The sequence below is a fragment of the Elephantulus edwardii genome, unplaced genomic scaffold (genome assembly GCF_000299155.1).
Source record: "Elephantulus edwardii isolate Elephantulus edwardi_28Jun2011 unplaced genomic scaffold, EleEdw1.0 scaffold00183, whole genome shotgun sequence".
Lineage (NCBI taxonomy): Eukaryota > Metazoa > Chordata > Mammalia > Macroscelidea > Macroscelididae > Elephantulus > Elephantulus edwardii.
The window spans coordinates 5064559-5085014 of NW_006399933.1; the positions used below are offsets into that span (position 1 = coordinate 5064559).

The 20456-nt window shown below is 36.3% G+C and overlaps 1 protein-coding gene across 1 annotated transcript in view; it reads left to right on the forward strand.

The window, feature by feature from the left end:
- The window catches only part of CACNA2D1 (calcium channel, voltage-dependent, alpha 2/delta subunit 1), a 584478-nt gene that overhangs the window by 365531 nt on the left and 198491 nt on the right, over window positions 1–20456 (forward strand). The window lies entirely within an intron of this gene.

Sequence of the window (20456 nt, forward strand, 5' to 3'; positions counted from 1 at the left end):
AAGAGACACAAACTTGTCAGAGAAGGAAAACTCAAATATGCTTCATGAATATAGAGTAAGGTGCTCTGCTAGCCTAGAGGCAAGAAGGTATGCTGCAATCCCTAAGGCATATGGTTCGAGGCCACCATTTGCTTCATGGGACAAGGATGGGCAGTCTCCTCCTGTGCAATTAACTGCTTCTGAACATATGCTGGAGGGTTTGCTATGGGTTGGTTCTGACTCTACGGCATGCAACAACAAAATATAGAGTAATAAAAAATAGTAAGATAGCTTCATTCAAAGGCAGAAAACTTGGGAAATCCAAAAAAAGTAAAGCAATCCAATAAGCTCTGATTCTCACAGATTTCACGTAGTTGGATAGCATGGAAACATTTGCAAAATATAAGGTGCATTGTTACCTTAGTGCTTTTAAAATACAAATTAATTATTTTATCATTACCTTTTGCTTGAAGGAGAAATGTTACCTAAAGATACACACTTATTCACTAATTAAAAATATTCTTTCAATATCTTCTGTATTCTAGTTAATAAATGAACAGTGCAAACCAAATTAATATTTATCTCCCCAAATTTTGATGCATATCTGGTCCTGTCCTATTTTGTAGACTATCCCTCAGGAAATTAACAATTACACAAAATGCAAATACACAAAACCAAGTAGGGTTTAAGGTGGAGTAAAGCAATAATAAAGAAATTACTTTAAATATCACAGTTCCGAAATGATGCTAGACATACTTATTAAAGACAAACTGCCAACTCACCAAAATGTTTTAATAGTTTATTGGTTAATATCATCATCCATTATCATTTCTAAAGGATACTGCTGAGTCTTACAATGCAGATTACTATTCAAAATCACGGGTTATTGCAAAAATACTTGACAAATATTGTTCTACCTTCCCAGTGCTTGAAAAATGATGACATATTAAATAATTAATTTGTAAAACTATATCTAAACTTTTATATGTAAGTGAAAATTTTAATTTGGTCTAGTTCAGTCCTTTAATCATTATTTCCTAAAGATAATGATACTAATAGTACAGATTAATGGAAGTTTTTGCCTTAAACTTATTTAAAAGGTTCTATTTTTGGCATGTCAAGGAATTTTAATACTTTTCCAAATTGCTTATTAAATTAGATTGTCATTTTTATTTCATGTAGTAAATTATCAGTATTCTTTCAGAAGTCTATAACAATTGTGCTAAAGAGTGTAAATATGTATTTTGCTATATAACAACACAAGAGTAAGGACCATAGTTCAACATGGGTGTCTATGTTCATTACCAATGAAAAATACATACAGCATGTGGATTTATAACAATTGAGTGGTCTATCATATATACTACTGTAAAATTGCCTATGCAAATATTTATTCACATATGAAAAGGAGGCTTTTGTAAGGTCTCTTTTATAGAATAAGGTCCACTTCCTGTCAATTTGCCCTACTGGGAAGGCTCACATGTCACTGTGAGCTATTAGCGATTAGCTGTTAATAGCACTGTGATGCTCTTAGCTAGGTTACCAGTATTTCAAATGCAAACAGGGTTACCTTGGTGAGGTTTCAGCAGTGCTTCCAGATTAAGATAGACTAGGAAAAAGGACCTGGATGGCTACTGACTAAAAAAACACCCCAATATTTGATATTTTAATCCTCCTGAGTAGCAGTGAGTCTGGTATAATGCTTTAAGATTAGCCCTTCAAGTAAGAAGGTACTCAGAATACTGTCTTCTCCAATTGGAACCCTCTTAAAAGGGTTTAAAGGCATTAACCTTCTTGAGACTTTTATTTTCTCATGGGGCACAACTCAAAGATGAGAAGAAATAGAAAGTTCCATTGATAATAGGACATGGAATGTGTGAAATATGTATCTAGGAAAATTGAAAGTTGTCAAAACTGAAATGGAATGCCTGGAGTTTGACATTTTGTACAGTTGTAGGTCGGAATACACTGACACTGGCCATTTTATGTCAATTGTTTAATCTTCTATGCTGAAAATGAAAAAGGAAAATGGAATGGTGTTACATTTGCTGTAAGAAAGAATATTTCAGAATTTATCCTGAAGTACAAGACTATCAGTGTTGAAAACAAACAAATGACAAATCCATAGTTGGACTAATGGTCTTGAGGAAAACCATGTGAGAGATCATATGATAAAAATCTACAAAGATTTGACTTATCACTGTAAATATATTTTTCTACACAACAAAATGGTCATTATACTCATATTGCAATTTATGGTGTACATGTAGAATTTTGAAGCTCTGTCGGACATACTTTGGGCATGTTATAGGGACAGACCAGTCCTTGGAGAGGGACGTCATGCTTGGGAGGGTGGAGGATCAGCTCAGGAGAGGAAGAGCCTTGATGAGATAGATTGACTCAGTAACTGGGATAATGGGCGTAGTTGTGTCAGAAATAATGAGCTTGGCGCAAGCTAGAGCAGGGTTCAGGGCTATTGTACACAGGGTCTCCATGAGTCACAAGTGACTCTGCAGCACATACCAACAATGTGTGGAATTCACCACGCAAGAAGCAAATATACTGTATCTTGAGAAGAGACAATGAAAGTAAATAGTATTAGGTGCTCTAATATTAGCACAAGGTGATCGAGAACTTACTCATTGCTGAGTCTTCAGCAGATTTTCAGAGGCAGGAAGTCACATAGGAAGAGATAGTTCATATTTCTTCTGAGTAACAGTTGGCAGATTTGAACTGCCAGAGAAGCACTTCTTTTGTGTAAGAAGCACAGCTGCCTCCAGAGTACGCCACCAGAGCTGCCAACTCTTTTATCCTAAAGCCTATAATAATTAACTCATTTCCATCAAGTTGGAACTGACTCAGAGTTCCCCTAGATGGATCAGAGGGTCATAGTAAATATATGGAATTATAGGAACCACTAACTTTTATTGTCACAAACATCAAATAAATACTGCTTTTCTTTGGTAACTAAGACAGTTTATAAAAGTGCTAGAGATTTTTCCAAGGGACTTGGTATTTAAATAACAGATCTTGGTTCTTGAAATCATTAGAACAGCTGTGCTAAGGTTTCTTCCCTTGGGTTTCTTCCTCGAGGACAGCTATTATGCTTCCTTGTTAACTGATACAGCTCTAATAGGGCCAGCATATTGAAATCATCAGTGTAGCTTTTTCAGTAAATCAATTAAAAGTGAAAACTTCGTTTTACACAGAGATGAAATAGCGAAATAACCAAGCCAATCTTCTAATCCAGAGTCATCAACTTTAGATTGCAGGCATGCCCCTTCCGACTGCTCTGTTCTTACTGCTTTGTCTCATTTGCAAAGAACTCTTTTTACCACTCGCAACCAAAGCCTCACCCCAGACCTGGAATAAGTGGGAGTGTTATCTCTGGGACTGTATAGAAATACATGCCCTGAAGGAAATACTTGTTTCTACTGAATGCTTTATATGATTCTATGCTCTCTAGTTAGAGATCTGACAGAAACAAAGACAAATACAAAAGAAAAACATGTATAGTCTGAGTGTTCCCTAATCATGGCATCAAGTAGATTTTTAAGACTAATAATATAAAGTTTAGTTAATAGGAAAACAATAAAACTTCAGTTGTAATATAGTAGAAAACATAATGGTGGAGAATCAGAGGAAAATTTTCTTTCAAAATAATATCAATTCAAATGTTTTATGTAAAATACATGTTTCATATTCCCAACAAAAGAGTATTTGATCCATTAAATATTGATGGAAATAAATTTAAATTATCAAAATTAAAAATGTATAAGCAAACTGAAATTTCCACGGGAAAAAATAACATAAGTGACGGTGTATATTGTCCATAAGTGATGCTCAGAGACTATTTGAGAAACATTTACAGATGCCACAAACCATTATGGGAGAGAAAGGTAACTTGGATGGAGGGGAAAGCACATTGGTATAACTCAAGAGTCATTTATTTCTAAAGTTTCAGAGTTTATGGACTAAACCTATTAATCATAGATGCAAAAGAGTAAGTGTTCAGATCACCAAGTAAATCTATATATAATTGGATATTTGGAACGCCTGTAGTGTTTTAGGTATGATGTTTTAAAGTCAAGAACATTTATCCTGGAAATCCTACACAAGGGCAAACAAGATATTGTTTCTAATAGGCTGTTAAATATTTAGTTAAGTTACTGAAGAGAGTGGCTTATAATAAATTTCATGTTTGCCTTAAAACTGGAATTTGAAAACAAATGGTTGAACTTACACCAGTAAATATGAGTATACGTACACAACAAATATTGTTATGCTATGTCCCATTGAGTCAGAACTAATGCCTAACCCTCCAGCAGATTTTCACAGACTGTAAATTGTATAGGAAGAGATTACCCATCTTCTCCCACAGAATAACTGGTGTGTTCGATACATAATGAAGCCAGACTTCAACCACCTTGTATATTTTGGTACATTCATACATTGCTCAAAGCAAAATGAACCTGAATACCTTTGAATCTGACATGTTTTCCAGCTTATAGAAATCCCATTACTCATTGACGTCTTACTCTCAGCTTGTTTTACACATCACCCTGACATAGAAAGAATAGAAAGGTTAGTATGTATTTTAGTTGTCCACCACTGGCTCATGGCACAGTAAAGAAGAAAGAGGACAAATTCTTAGGATGCTGCTTATATTGGGGTCGGGGGTGGGAAGAAGAACGAACTGGGAATGAGGGTGGAGAAAACAGTGCAACAATGAATGAATGAAAACCCGAAATCTCTGTAAATGTTCATTAAAACGAATAAAATTTAATAAAAAAAAAAGAGAAAGTGAAGAGAGGGTAGGCGGTCGTGTAGAGTATGAATAGATAGAAATGAGGAAAATTATCTTCTACAAAATAAAAAACCTATAAAAAGGATTCCATGGATTAAGTAAATGGTACAATAAAGATAAAATTTAGTGTTTCCTAAATTATAATATTCCTCCATGTGTATTATGCTGCTATATCACCAAATTAAAGTTTTTATATACACTGTGTGTGTATGTATGTATGTATATATATATTCAGAAACAGTCTGTTGATTTCTTTCATTGTATTGATGATACATGTTCTCTCTTAAAAGTAAAACAAATGCTGAATGGCACTGAGTGATCTTTTGAACTGTAACCTTTGTTTTAGCTATATCTGAATTAGTCCATTTGTGGAAGTGACCAGGTTATAAGTTCTTCGTGGACTATGAAGAAAGTCCTCAACGGCGTTTTACAGAATACATGTCTCTTCCTTAGATCAATGCTGTTTATATTCACCTTGTAGATGCAAAATAAACACTCTGTGACAGCCAGGCTTAGCTGAGGCAATGACTAAAATAATATCCCTGTAGGATTTATGAATAAGGCAAAAAATTCTGACTATAGTCATTTAAACAAATTACCTTAATGAATAAAATACAAACCTAACTGGTGGAGGACCTTGGTATTTAAAAGTTGGTTGGGTCCTTGGGTCTGGTGCTAATTGTGTTTGAGATTAACATTCTTCTAAGTGTTACAGCACTGGCCTATCAATTTTCTGTGCTGAAGTTAACTTGTGGTTGCTGTGATGCTGAACACTGTGCCACTAGTGTCAAAGGCCATACTGATTACTCAGTTTGCCATACTGGACAGTGTTTGGTGGAGCTCTCAGATTAAGACAAGCTTGAAAGCGGGAGTTGAACAACTTTGAGAAATTATGATAGTTATAGAAGAGGGTTCAGCTCTTTTGTTCATAGGGTCACTATGAGTTGTGTTCTACTTGACAGCAGTTAACAACAACAACAACTGAACTCAAATTAACTATTTAGTAGGCCACAATTCTCAGGGACGTAAGGCATATATTATTATGGTTAGCTGCTGTTGAATTGATTTTAACTCATGGAACTCCATGACCAACTAAGTAAAGAATTGCTTGTGTCCCCTTCCAAATCACTGATATATTTAATTCTACTATTGGGGCTACAGGAAGCTCTGGGGGCAAATTGGTAAAAAAAATTGCACTGCCAGTCCGAAGGCAGACAGTTCAAATCCATTAACTGCTCTGCAGAAGGAAGATAGACATCTCCTCCCATGTGATTTACTCGTTAGTTCCAGCTCAGCAGCACATAACAACAGCAATTGTGGCCACTATGTATTTTGAGAATTTTCCAATGTAGGGAACTCATTGAATATCACTACCCCAGACAATTTTTAAAATACGTATAATCCATGGGGTTCTATTTTTCTACTAGTTTATTTACAGAATTTGAATATATTATTTTTCAAGAAAAATACTTTCAATTTCCCTGATCCCCCCACCCATCAAATTGTACAAATCCATGATTAATCCTCTCCTCCCCCTGCACATCCTCATCCCTCTGCTTCCAACCTCTCCAACTTCTCTTGGATCCTTATACTAATTCTATAATAATTGTTTCATACAATATTTGTCCTTGCTAAGTTAGTTCACTCAGCATAATGATTTCCACTCCCTTCCAAGTTAGGTAATAATTTACAAAATCATTGCTCCTGCATGCTGCATAGTATTCCATTGTATGAATGTACCATCATTTCTTAATCCATTTGTTTGTGGTTGGACATTTGGGGTGTTTCCATGTTCTTATGATGGTGAATAATACTGGTATGAACAATGGTGTAAAAATCAGAGTTTGTGCCTCAGTTATCATTTTCTCAGGCTATATTCCAAGTAGTGGAATAGCTGAATCATGTGGAATTTCTCTGTTCAGCTTTCTGAGGAAGTGCCTAACTGCCTTCCAGAATGACTGCACCACTTTCTAATCCCTCCAGCAATGTATAAGAGTTCCTTTCTCGCCACATTCTCTCCAACATCTGTTACTTGCTGCCCTCTTAAACTTCGTCAACTATTACTGGAGTAAGATGGTACCTCATTGTGATTTTGATTTGCATCTCTCTTATTGCCAGTGATTTGGAGCATTTCTTCATATGTCTATTTGTCATTCAAGTACTTTCCTCTGTGAAAATTCTTTCCATGTCTTTTCTCATTTTGTAATTAGTTATCAGTCTTTTCCTTGTGGAAGCCCAGGAGTATTCTGCAAAACTTTGTTATAAGACTCTTGTCTGGGATGGAATTACCAAATGTTTGTTCCCAGTCTGGAGATTTTCTTTTCACCCAGTTGGAAGAAGTTTTTGATGCACACATGGATTTAATCTTTAGAGGGTCCCATGCATCAATTTTATGCTCTTCGCATTGTGCATTTCTGGTTGTATTCTGGAGACATTTTATACCTTGGACTACCATTTCTGTGTTTGATCTCAGTTTGTTTCTTACTAAAATTATGGTTTGGGGCTTACTCCCAGATCTCTGATCCACCATGAGTTGATTTTTGTGTGTGGTGTGAGATGTGGATCCTCTTTCAGCTTTCTGCAGGTGGAAGTCCAGCTTGGACAGCACCTTTTGTTGAAGAGGTTGTCATTTCATCATTTGATCACTTTGATTTCCTTGTCAAATATCAGTTGGGGTTTTTATTGCCTAATTGCTGGACATAGAACACCATGCCTTTCTTTATAGTTTACCTGTTTGTGGAAGATTTGCTAATACTTGACTGGGGGTCATTGTGCTCTTATTTGAAATTCCAGTGCCATATTTTCTACCATCAGAGCAACACTGACTATTTTTTCCAAGTTGCCATGGTATGACTAACTGGAATATGGTAGCAAAGAAGGAACATAATGTTGCTGGAAACTTAAGACTGTTTTTCCAGCTTCCCATGTGCTAATTAATGTTAACATATACTCTCTTCTCATTGCTTTAGCCTGATGTTACACAGTTTGCTCTTTTAGATCCTCAATATGCTTGATAAACCATATTAAATATAGACTGTCTTACAGTCTTTCTTCTAGTGGTCTAGGCAACTTGTATCATATAGTTGTCTTTGTATTATAACTCATTGTTTTTAAAGGTATGGTCTTCTATACTGAACTTTTTAGTGACTAGCGAGCTATAAATTTTATTCAATGTCTGTTAATGTTGTTGATTGCCTTCAAATAGAACACAATCATTGTGACCCTATGAATATATATTATTAAGATAATTATTGTAATATTAAGTAGGTGTTTTGGTGTTACAGTAATAGTATGATCTATGTAACAAAGTACTTACTTTTTTAAAGTGATGCTCTATTCGCAAAGTAAACATGAAACCTCTGAAAATCATAGTTGAAGTGAAGATGCTTGCTTTGTTTCAAGTTCAAATAGAAGCAGACTTAAGGGAGAAAATGGGAAGGCTAGATTTTAGTATGGAAAAGCAGTAGACGGTGCTGCTTTGTCTTCAGACCTCTTCTACCCTTTCCTTTTTGTCAGGAACAATCCTGAGGCATAAACTAACATTGAAACAGCAAATGTAATAGTTGTCTTTATTTTTCAAACTGATTCAAATTGGGAAATAAGTTGTATAATTAAAATATCTCTTCACAATTCCTATAGATGACACATAAATTTTATTTTTAGAGGCATTGGGTCAATTTCTATTCATGATGTCTCTTGTCAGGACAGAGTAAAACCACCCCATTGGGTTTCTTAGGTTATGGTCTTTATGGGAGTTGATCACTAGATAATTTCTCCAGGTTACAAATGCTCCTTTTTCCCCCCATCCAAATGCTTAACAAATTGTGCTACCGTAACTTGTTGAAATAATGATTGGTATCTTAATGATTACCAGGAGAACAGACAGGTTTGTCCTGGAAAAGGTGAAACCAGGCTGCCCCTTGGAGTCAAGGACTCTGAGGCTTTATCTGACATACTTTGGACATGTTGCAAGGAGGGCCCAGGCCTTAGAGAGGGAAGACATGCTTGGGAGGGTGGAGGGACAAAGAAAGAGGAAAACCATTGATAATATGAATTGATTCAGTGACTGGGATTATGAGGGTAGTTGTTTCCAAGACAGTAAAGTTAGCATAGGATAGAGAAGGGTTCAGGGCTATTGTACATGAGGTCGCTGTGAGTCGCAAGTGACTCTACGGCAATAACAACAATAAACAACAACATGAAAAATTAAGAATAATCAATTTCTAATGAAACTTATAATTGTACTTATTTTATCACTCTACAAAACTAAAATCCCTCTGAGTATGATTATAGAATGTATTTTGGTTTCATTTCAAAAGAAACTGCATATCTTACACAGTGTCAAGTGCTACTGTTACTTTCCTTTGTAAGAACAAAGGAGGACTTAATAATAAACAAAAAAAATAGAAAGAAACAGATAAAAAAAGAAGTTGCACTATTCATGTGGGTATAATACTTAAGTATTATGAAGTCAGGCTGGAGACTAAGGTGCACCTGATCCTGGCTATAGTCTTCGCAGTTACATGCTATACATCAGAGTGTTGGACAGTGAATAGGGATGATAGATGATAGAAGGAGAATTGATGCCTTTGATCTGTGGTGCTGGAGAAGAGTGTTGAGTATACCATGGACTGCTCGGAGAACAAACAGGTTTGTCCTGGAAAAGGTGAAGCTGGAATGCTCCTTGGAGTCAAGGATTCTGAAGCTTCATCTGACATACTTTGGGCATGTTGCAAGGAGGGACTGGTCCTTGGAGAGGGTCATCATGTTTGGCAGAATGCAGGGGTGACAAAAGACAGGAAGACCTTTGATGAGATGGATCGATTCTGTGACTGGAGTGGTGGGAATGAGTGCATTTGAGATGGCTAGTTTGGCACAGGATAGAATGGCGTTTAGAGCTCTTTTTCCTAGGTTCGTTATGAGTCACAAACAGCTTGATGGCACATAACAACAACAACAATACTTAAATGTAAGATTATTGTTTCACATATACAAAAACACAGACTAGGCTTGCCTAATGAATCTTCATATTAGCCTTATCAGTTTAGATGTTGAAATAGTTAAATTAGGTGAATGGCATTTCACTCTTAAACAACTCTCATTTTGTTTTCTGTTTTACAAAAACCACAGGGCTTATAAGTATAATTTCTATACACATTGTTATGCAAAGAGATGAAGACATTATCCTCTGGAGTGACAGTACTTCAATTTGAATTCTTGAGCTGCTGTTTTCTAACACAATAGAAAAATTTGAAATCTCTCATTCTTGTGGTGTATGGTATAAGGGATATTATAGCTAATGTTAGATGAATTGGCTGAAAGCAGGGAGTTCCAGAGGAATATCTGTATTTAATTGACTATGCAGAGGCATTTGACTGTGTGGGTCACAGCAAACTTTAGCTGACTCTGAGACGAATGAATAGGAATCCCATAACACTTGATTGTGCTTATGTGAAACCTCTACTTGGACCAGCAGGCAGTCATCAAAGCAGAGCAAAGAAACACTACATGGTTCAAAATCGGGAAAGGTATAAGCCAGGGATAAGTCTTATCTCCATACCTTTTCCATCTAAACGCAGAACAAATCATCAGGGAGGCTGGGCTCTTTAAGGAGAAATGAAGCATCAGGATTGGAGGAAGACTTATCAAAAATTTATGTTATGTAGATAACACAGACCTGCTTGCTGAACCTGAGGAGGACCTGAAGCACTTGCAGCAGTAAGTCAAGGACTGCAGCCTACAATAAGGATTGAAGCTCAACAAAAGGAAAAAAAGGTTCTCACCACTGGGCCAATTGCCAGGATCAGGATTGATGGTGAAAAGATTGAGATTGTTAACAGCTTTCATTTTCTTGGCTCCATAATCAACACTTTTGGTACCAGCGGCCAGGAAACGAAAAGACTATTTACATTGGCAAAGTCTGCTTTCAAAGACCTCTCCAAATTACTGAAGAGAAGCAGTGCCAGTCTGGAGACTAAGGTGCACCTGAGCCAGACCATAATCTCTGTAGTTACTTGCTATGCATCAGAAAGCTGGACAATGGCTAGGAAGGATAGAAGGAGAATTGATGCCTTTGAGCTGTGGTGCTGGAGAAGAGTATTGAATATACCATGGTCTGCTAGCAGAACAAACAGGTACGTCCTAGAGAAAGGGGGGAACTAGGCTGTTCCTTGAAGGCAAGGATTATGAAGCTTTGTTGGACGTACTTTGAACATGTTGCAAGGAAGGTCCGGTTGTTAGAGAGGGATATCATGCTTGGGAGCATGAAAGGACAGCTCAAGAGAGGAAGATGAGATGGATTGATTAAGTGACTGGGGTATGGGGGTATGTGTGTCAGAGACAACATAGTATTGGCACAGAATAGAGCAGGGTTTAGGGCTTTTTTATACAGGGTTGCTAAGAGTTACAGGGGACTCAACAGTACACAACAACATCAACTATAATAACCTCATAGAAGAGAAATAATGTCAGTTTGAAAACTAAGGTGCACCTGATTCAGGCAATAGTCTTTTAATTTACTTGACTATGATTCTGAGAACTGGCCTGTGAATAAGTATGGAGAAGTAATAATGCCTTTGAGTTGTGATGTTGGAAAATATTGTGGAATAACCCATGGACTGCCAAAAGAACAAACAGATAGATCTTGGAAAAGATGTACCCATAGTGCTCCTTGTTAGCAAGAACGGTGAAGCTTCGTCTCTCACACTATGGACATGTTTCTAGAAGAGATTTTTCTTTGGAAAGAATGCCATCCTTACAAATGTGAAGGGCAGCAAAAGAGAGGCAGACAACCAATGAGGTGGATAGAAATGGTGACTGCAGCCATGTGATCAAGTGCGTCAGAGATGATGGGAATGGCATGCGATAGGGCAGGATGCAGGTCTTTTGTTGATAAGGTTGCTATGAGTCGTACTTGACTAGATGCCAAAATTAACAAAAACGAAGTAATGATGAGGATTAAATTAGCTAACATGCATTAAGACATTGAGAATATTTCCTAGGTCTTACCAGCCAATTGAAAATTGTAAACTCATTGCTGTTGAGTCAAAACCAAATTGCTGGGTGTTCAGAGACTGTAAATCATATGGGAAGAGATCACCTTTCTTACCTAGAGGAGCTACTGGTGGATCTAAATAGTGCAGTTAGGATTAATTTAAAGTGGATTCTACCTCTAACTGAAGAATATGTTTGCCGGTTGTAAATATGCTAACAGTTGAAAGATTATCATATGGAGATATTTTTAATTTTATTGTTATAAATGTAATTGTTGCATTTATGTAAAAAAGCTTAAGGAAATTAACATAAAAATAAGAGTTGAATATTCAAAAACATTGAATAAAAATGGACAGAATATAGACATTTGTCTTTATATTGTATTATGTATCCAGATGCAGGAGGAAAAGGAAATGTGAATATAAAAAGGAAAATCAGCTAGTGCAAAAGTTATTTATGAAATATTGCATTTAGATACTCCTTGGTTTTATAATGTACTTAGGTTATTAGAGAAAGTTTAAGGCTCTCTATCTCAATAAGTTCTTTCAATTCCTTGAAGCTTACTGAAGACAATCCCCCTGAAAGTTTCCATTGTTGCAGCAAGCTGCACTATTTTCTTAATTCCCATAGTAAGCAAGAGAAAGCAGATCATTACAAGCCCTTATTAACCTAATTCTAAGATCTATGTTTCTGACTAAAGTACAAATGAAATAAGTTTAACCCAGAATTCCAATGCCATTTAATCAAGTTGATTTATTCGCTACAGTTCATTTTATTGATCATGTTAAAAATCCAACCTTTCTGAGATATTTGGCTAGTCTACTGAATTCCCTTGCATATGTACGTTGCTATTTATTTTCTTCTTACAAGAATGTTGCCTGCATTGAAATTCATTCCAAAATAATGTGCTGTATAAGTGTCTTTTTAAAAAGTCTAATTTTACATAATCATAATTTTTGGTAGAAACGAACCCAAGACTATAATGAGCTAGGAGGGACACTGTCTTTTTTAGTCAAATAGTAATTAAAGATATTCTACTTATTAATTACAATCCAAAGTCTGAGTTTCTTTGCTAACTTTTAAAAAATATAGCATTGAACCTTCAAGTTCTTAATCTGTGAATGACACATGTTGAAATAAATAATGGCAAGGTAGTAGAGTAACAGTTACTTCTGTATAATAATGGGTTTACTGTGAGTTGGCTTGCTTTTTATATGTATAAAATAAATAGGTTAAACAATTTTTATGTAAACTGTTTGGATTAGATTATTTCATATTGTTGTTATGTTGTTATGTGTCATCGAGTCACTTGCAACTCATAATGACCCTATGTAAAACAGCCCTAAACTCCGCTCTGTCCTGTGCCAGTCACCCCATCTCCGGTACACCTATCCCAATTGCCCCAGTCACTGAGTCAACCTCCACCCTCCCAAGCATGATGTCACTCTCCAAGGACCGGTCCCTCCTTACAACATGCCAAAAGTATGTTAGATGGAGCCTCAGAATTCTTGCCTCCAAGGAGCTGCCCGGTTTGACCCATTTCCAGGATGAATCTGTTTGTTTTCCTAGAAGTCCATGGTATTCTCAATACTCTTCTCCAGCACCACAGCTCAAAGGCATCAATACTCCTTCTATTCTCCTTAGTCATTGTCCAACTCTTTGATGTGTAACAAGTGATTGCAAAGACCATGGCCTATGATATTTTATAAAATATCATAGGCAGTAAATGTCTATTTACAATGTGTTATTTCAAATCCACATTATTCTTTTGAAGCATATATTATTGTTTTCATATTTTTCAGAAGAACAATGTTAAATGCAGTTAAAGTACATGTCTATTTGGGGTTGCACATTTGAGATGCAATAAAGGACTGCTTGTAGTATAGTTGAAATGCTCTGCAGCTAGCACAGGACGCTGCCCTGCCTAGAGAGAGGGCACCCATGGTGAATGGAGAGGAATCTAGGAAGAGCTGTTATGATTCAGGATGATGATTAAAATTTTTGGACAATTTTGTTTTACATGTTTAATTGATAATATTCGCAATTCATTATATCCTTCCATTATTCTGCTCACATATAATTTTTATGTAGTTAGCTTATATTGTATTCAGCCAACTTCTTAAGTTTGCAATGAACATGTCCTAGATAAAATCTAGATGAGTGGAAGATTGTTGGTATCAAATAAAAATTTTGTGTGGACTTCATACAGGTAAAATGTACCATGCATATCTTTGTGGATGTTAGGCTCATGAAATTTATTGGGAAATAAAAAGGTATATTCAACTATACTTGGCATTTGTTTTAAGGATTTTTTTTACTTTCAAAAATTTTATATTTGTTTGTATATATTAACATTGCTGTGTGCTTTTCACAAGTTTAGCTTATTTGCTAGTTGTTTGTAGTAGAAATATGTATAATTCTCTCTTAGACTTCACAATTAAAAGATCCTTTCCCAAAGTATGTATAGTATGCTTATTTTATAACTCAATAAATATTTACCTAGTTGGAAAATATTAAGTGGGAATGTAATATCATTATAATCACATCAGTGTACAACATACCAAGTTTATAACACAGGGTAACCAAACATATGAAACCCATTAGTTTTGAATAAAATAGTCAGTCTTATATAAGTGTACATTTGTATCAGCAATAAGTAATTATATAAAGAATTGAAAGAATACTTATCTATAGAGTCTTTAAAGCCAATCTCTGTATAATTCTTGTTCAGGCAAAATACGACTGTATAAATAACCATGGTCCCATGAAATTATGCTCGAATTGAAGAATAACAATTTTAAAAATTGGTAGCAACCCCAGAAGGTTACTGCACACAACACATGCATTTCTGTATTTCTGTATATATATATATATATATATATATATATATATATGTAATTGTGTTGCCAGGCAATCTGTGCAACACATGTCTCAACTCACTACAATCTAGTTGGAACTGACTCCAGAAAATAGCTGGCCTTCCAGAGGGTTTTCAAGCTATAAGTCACAAAGCAGGTGATAACCCATTTTTCCCCTCACTCAATCATTAATGGATTTAAGCTGCCAGAGAGACTCAGTCTTTAGGGGTTTAGTGCAACTCTCAGTGGATTATAACCCAAAACAACCTGTACAGTACATATATAACTTATATTTGTCTTCATAGTAATAAACACCTGTGTTACTGGTTTTTGTTTAACCTGTATTGTACTTGCTTAAAAATGTACCATATAACAGTGAAGCAGCAGCATCCAATCTCACTTATCATGCACATTCTGAATGTTACAGCATTTACTGTCGGATTAACTTTTTTCAGAAATTTTACCAACAGGAAAAGAAAGTTAACCATATTGCCTTTTTAACATCTATAACATACAAACCTTTAATCATATTTATATCATCAGGTGTAGTTGCTGGATTATGGGGTCAAACACTGGCATTAGAAGTAGAATAGCATCAGTAATTTTTGTTATTTACATGGTGTTGGGTTATTAAAAAAGACACCAAACAAACCGGAAAGCTAAACATGTCAGGATTGCCAGTGAAGTAAATTTTCTTCATCACTTCTTATAATTCTCTTGCTGTTGTTGTGTACCATAGTGTTCGAACCAGCCCACAGCTGACCCTCTTGTGGGTTTTCAGAATAGTTACTCGCATAGGAGGAGATGGCTCATTCTTCTCCAGTGGAGCAGCTGTCAGATTTGGACAACACGCCTTCAATATTGCAGAACAGAGTCTTACCACTAGGCAAAAGAAATTTAATTTAAGAAAATACTACTGAGGTAGAAGAGATTCCCATCAGACTATGTGAGTGGCCTAAGAGGGTGGGTGCATAGAGATTCTGGCCCTGCCCCACTGACCGCACACTAGACAGAGAGACTGTAGGTGGGGACAAGTTAGTCTCTGGCTATATCATGCATCTTCAACACCACAGACAATTGCAAACTTTAGATGAGGCTAGAATGGGCAAAGGACATTCCCACCAGGTTACATCCAAGACCTGGTGGCTTCGTAGAGGTATGGGACCTTACTCCCCTTGTTTCAACATTGGGCAGAAAGAGTACATTCAGCGGAAGCTGGGTCTATGGCTACTTCTGCACTAGCAGCACCAAGGACAATTCTTTAGAAGAGACAGACATAGGCAATTGAGATTCCTACCAGGCTACTTGAAAGACCTGAGAGGGTGTCCACCTAGAAGTATGGGGCCCTGCTCTTCTCATCCCTCACTGGATAGAGAAAGTGTAGTAGTCAGCAAGAAACATGTCTCCAGCCACACTGTGGGCCAACAAGAACAATTGGAATCTTTAGAAGAAGTGGTCCATACTCTGGCAAGATTCTCACAAAGCTTCGCAACAGTGCATAGAAAAATGAAGTACTTTAGGAAAGGCAAGCTTTCCCAATGAATAGGATCAGAAAGAACTCCTGAAATTGTGAGCAATCCTCCTCTATAAAGGGTATGTAATAAGTCTGGAGCTAATCATAAATGTAAAGAACTGTCAACAGCCTATACAGATACAATAGAAATGGCCTAAAACATACTACAGAAACTTCACGTATATTCAAGAAAGCAGCGGGTAGCTTCAAACACTGTAACACAAATGCATGAAAATGCCATCCAGAATATTAAGACCAAAATGGCAGATGTTTCCAACACATTAGAGGGAAAAAAATACAGACCAGAAGAGATGAAACAGAGTCAGGGAGCTGGAAGATAGGGACTTCAATGGGAATATACTAGAAGAAAAAACAGAAAATGTAACAAAAATGAAGAAAAGAGAATAATGTGGAATAACATCAAAACAACTTATATAAGATTGGTATTCCAAAATATGAGAGGCCAGGGAAAGCACTGAGGAAATTATGGAAGTGGTACTAGAAGAAAACTTTCTAGTATTATGAAGAAATAGAAAATCCACATTTAAAAAGCTCAACAAACCCCAAACACACTAGACCCAAAAAGAAAAATATTAAGACACATCATAGTAAAACTCTCCAATATCAAAGGTAAGGTTAAAATACTAAAAGCAGAGTGAGGAAGCAAAGAGTGACCAACAAAGAAGAACTAACTAGATTAGGTTCTGATTTCCTAGAAGAAACAGTGAAAGCAAGAAGACAATGGGATAGCATACAGAAAGTAGAAAGAAGCAGGTGTCAGCAAAGGGTCTGTACCCAGCAAGTATGTCCATCAAATATGAAGCAGAAATTAGGTAATTTGCAGAAAAACAGGAACCAAAGGATTTTGAAAATAAAACCTAACTCTACATGAAAGTAGAAGGAAAGTTTTTCACACTGAGACAAGAAAAGAAAAAGGAATGACTCATAGTAACCAGAAACAACGGAAAAAGAAAAATAACAAAATAGCAGTAATAAAACCTAGTCACAATAATCACATTAATGTGAATGGATTAAATATATCAATCAAGAGAAAAAGAATAACAAACTGGATTTTTAAAAAAAAGTTCAATATGTTGCCTACAAGAGACAGTGCTAAGAAATGAGGAAAAAAACCCTAAAAATCAAAGGTTGGAGGAGGGGAGAATATACCAAGGAAATGGTACTCATAAAATAGCAGGAATGGCAATACTAATCTCTGATGATACAGACTTCAGGGTGAAAACTACCATAAAAGATAAGGAAGGACACTTAAGTAATGATTGAAGTCACAAGAAGACATAACCTTGGTCAACATCTACCCACTAAATTATAGACCTGAAAAATACATAAAATAATGGTTAACAGACTTGAAGAAGCAAATAAACAGCACTTCAATAGTAGTAGAAGACTTTGACACACCACTCTTACGAAAGGATGTGGTTGTTGTTAAGTTCTGTCAAGTCATAGACGACTCTAGGAACCCTATGAATGAAAGACCGAACGCTTGTATAACTTTCATTGTTTTTCTAAGTTCATAGTTTTCTGAGGCAAGCTATTTTAGAAATAGATGCCACTCCTGCTTTCAAGCCTGCTTTTATCTGGGAGCTCCACCAAACACTGTTCACCATGCGTAACCATCATCACATTTGACACATCATTGTCACAATGTTTACCATCATAGCAACCACAAGTTACCTCTCTGTACAGCAAATGGACAGACCAGTGGTATACCACTTAGAAGAATGTTGGATCAAAAACAATTAAATAAAAGGGGGAAAAAATAAAGGACACACTGACAAAGGAGATTAATCAGAACTGGTTTTGACAAGTACTGTGGCAATGGGACAATTAAAACAGACTTTCAAGGGGGGGGGAAGAGGAATGGTCTGGGGGCGGGTAGAGAAAATAGTGCAACAATGAGTGAATGTAAATCTAAAATCTCTGTAAATTTTTGTTAAAATTATTAAAATAAAATAGGTATCTAGGTCACCTTAAATAGCTTTTGCTAATAGGGTGAAAAGAAAATCTACAGATTGAGGTAAAAAACACATTTGGCAAAGCCATTTCAGACAAGGGCTTCAGAAATTAAAGTTTACAGAAAACAAAGCCTCTACAAGAAAAGACTGATAACCTAATTACAAAAAGACATTGAAAGACTTTTCACAGAGGAAGACAGGCCAATAGCCAATAGACACATAAAAAAATGCTCAAAATCATGGGAAATCAGAGAGGTGCAAATCAAAACCACAATGAAATACCATCTCACTCCAGCTGTTGTTATGTGCCATATTGTCACCTGTGATCCCACCCCAGTAGCAATGACAAAGTTTAACAAGATAGCAAGCAATAAAGGTTAGAGAGGATGTGAAGAGATTGGAAATGTTTTCATAATTTATCCTGTTAAAATTATATCAGACTATTTATGGGAAGTCACAGGTCAGCTTAGTCTGAAATGCTTATGCAGCTGTATGTGTTTATAATTTCTAGCACAAACAGCTCCATCCATCACTCAGTTCTCCCTCCATGGCCCTTTGTTTCGGATTCATTAGAAAGTCTCCCAGAGAATCTGGCCTGTCAGGGGAATGACTCACATGACTGTTTACTGGCTAGTATTGGAGAAACTGGTGAGTGATGGGCCGGGATCCTGTAGACTGTCACTTGTGCCACAGCTAGATGGTGACTGTAGGTGATACAGGCTGGTGGTATTGAGACTGTTGAGCAACTGGACACTATACCCCAAGAGAGTGAGCTTTACTGAAGGAAAAATGTGCCTGGCTCTGAGGTCCCAGGAGCTTATATAAGCCTCTAATAGGGTAGGCGTTGTCTCCCATCCTAATCCTCTCTCCTTAATACAATGATTACTTCAGTTCAAGACATCTAAATGATAAACCTTAGATACCCAGAGGAACTCTCATACCCTCTTAGTGGAACTGTAAAATAGTACAACCACTCTGGCAGAAAGTTTGACATTTTCTCAAAGAGCTGAACAAATACCAAATGACCAGCTATTTCACTACTCTACTAAGAATATACATGGAGAAAAATAGAGCTGAGACACAAATGAGATTTGTATACTGATATTCATGGCAGCATTATTCACAGTAGCAAGAACATAGAAATGGTCCAAATGTTCATGAACAAACCAATGGGTTGATAAATTGTAGTACATTCTTACAGTGGAAAACTATGCAGCATGCAGGAACAATAATTTCAGAAAATTCCATATAACATAGGAATGATTGGAAAACATTATTCTGAGTGAAGTAATTCAGTCTTATAAGGACAAATGATACAGAAGATCATTACTGTGAGAAAAAATAACTAGTAAAATATGTATAAAAGTTGAAGGTAGTGAAGGAGAGAGAAGGAGGGAAATCAAGAGCTCTCAGAGTTTGGTTGAAGGAGAGGTTGAAGGAACTCAGAAGATCCAGCAAGGATCTGACAAGGCTAGGTAATATTGGCATAGATCAAAAGTGATTTATTTTGTAAAACACAATGTATGGCAATGTCCTATGAAGCACAATGTGAAGGAAGGAATGTGTGAAACACAGTGTATGACAATGTTTTATGAAACACAGGGTGAGTGAAGGCATGTGTGAAATACAGTGTATATAAATGAAACACAATGCATTTGAATTTTGTATGCAAAACAATATGCATTTAAAAGAATTATTTTTGAAAGAAAAAAGTATTACCCAAAATATATCATGGCTCCCAGATATAGCAAACAGGTGTTATAACTGTTATAGTGATAACAGTTATAAGGGGTAAAGAGTATCAATTTGGAAGTGAAGAAAAAGGTTATTTAACAATAGGAATTTGGAAATGTAATGACTCTCTTTAATTTTTTAATTGAATGTATGTTGTCTAAATTTTTATGTGTTTTATATACACATGCCCCCCACATTTATATACATGTATTTATCTGTGTGTATACACACACCTATACAAATAGATGTTGTGTTACTATGTGCCATGGTGTTGGAACCATCTCAGAGCTGATCTTCCAGCAAGTTTTCAGAGGCTTGAATTGTATGGAAAATATTGCCCAACTTTCTCTGTTGGAGTAGTTCGTTAGATTTGAACTGCCTGCCTTTCATTTAGCAGTGTAACTCTTTGCCAGTGGGCTATCAGGGCTTCATGTTGTTTATATTGATTGTTATGTGCCATTGAATCTCCTGTTCCTCAAGAGACCGTATAGCTCTGAACCCTGCCTTATCCTGAGCCAGTCTCATTGACTTCAACACACCTTCCCGCATTATCCCACTTACTGTGTCTATCCACAATACCCTATCATATATTGCTT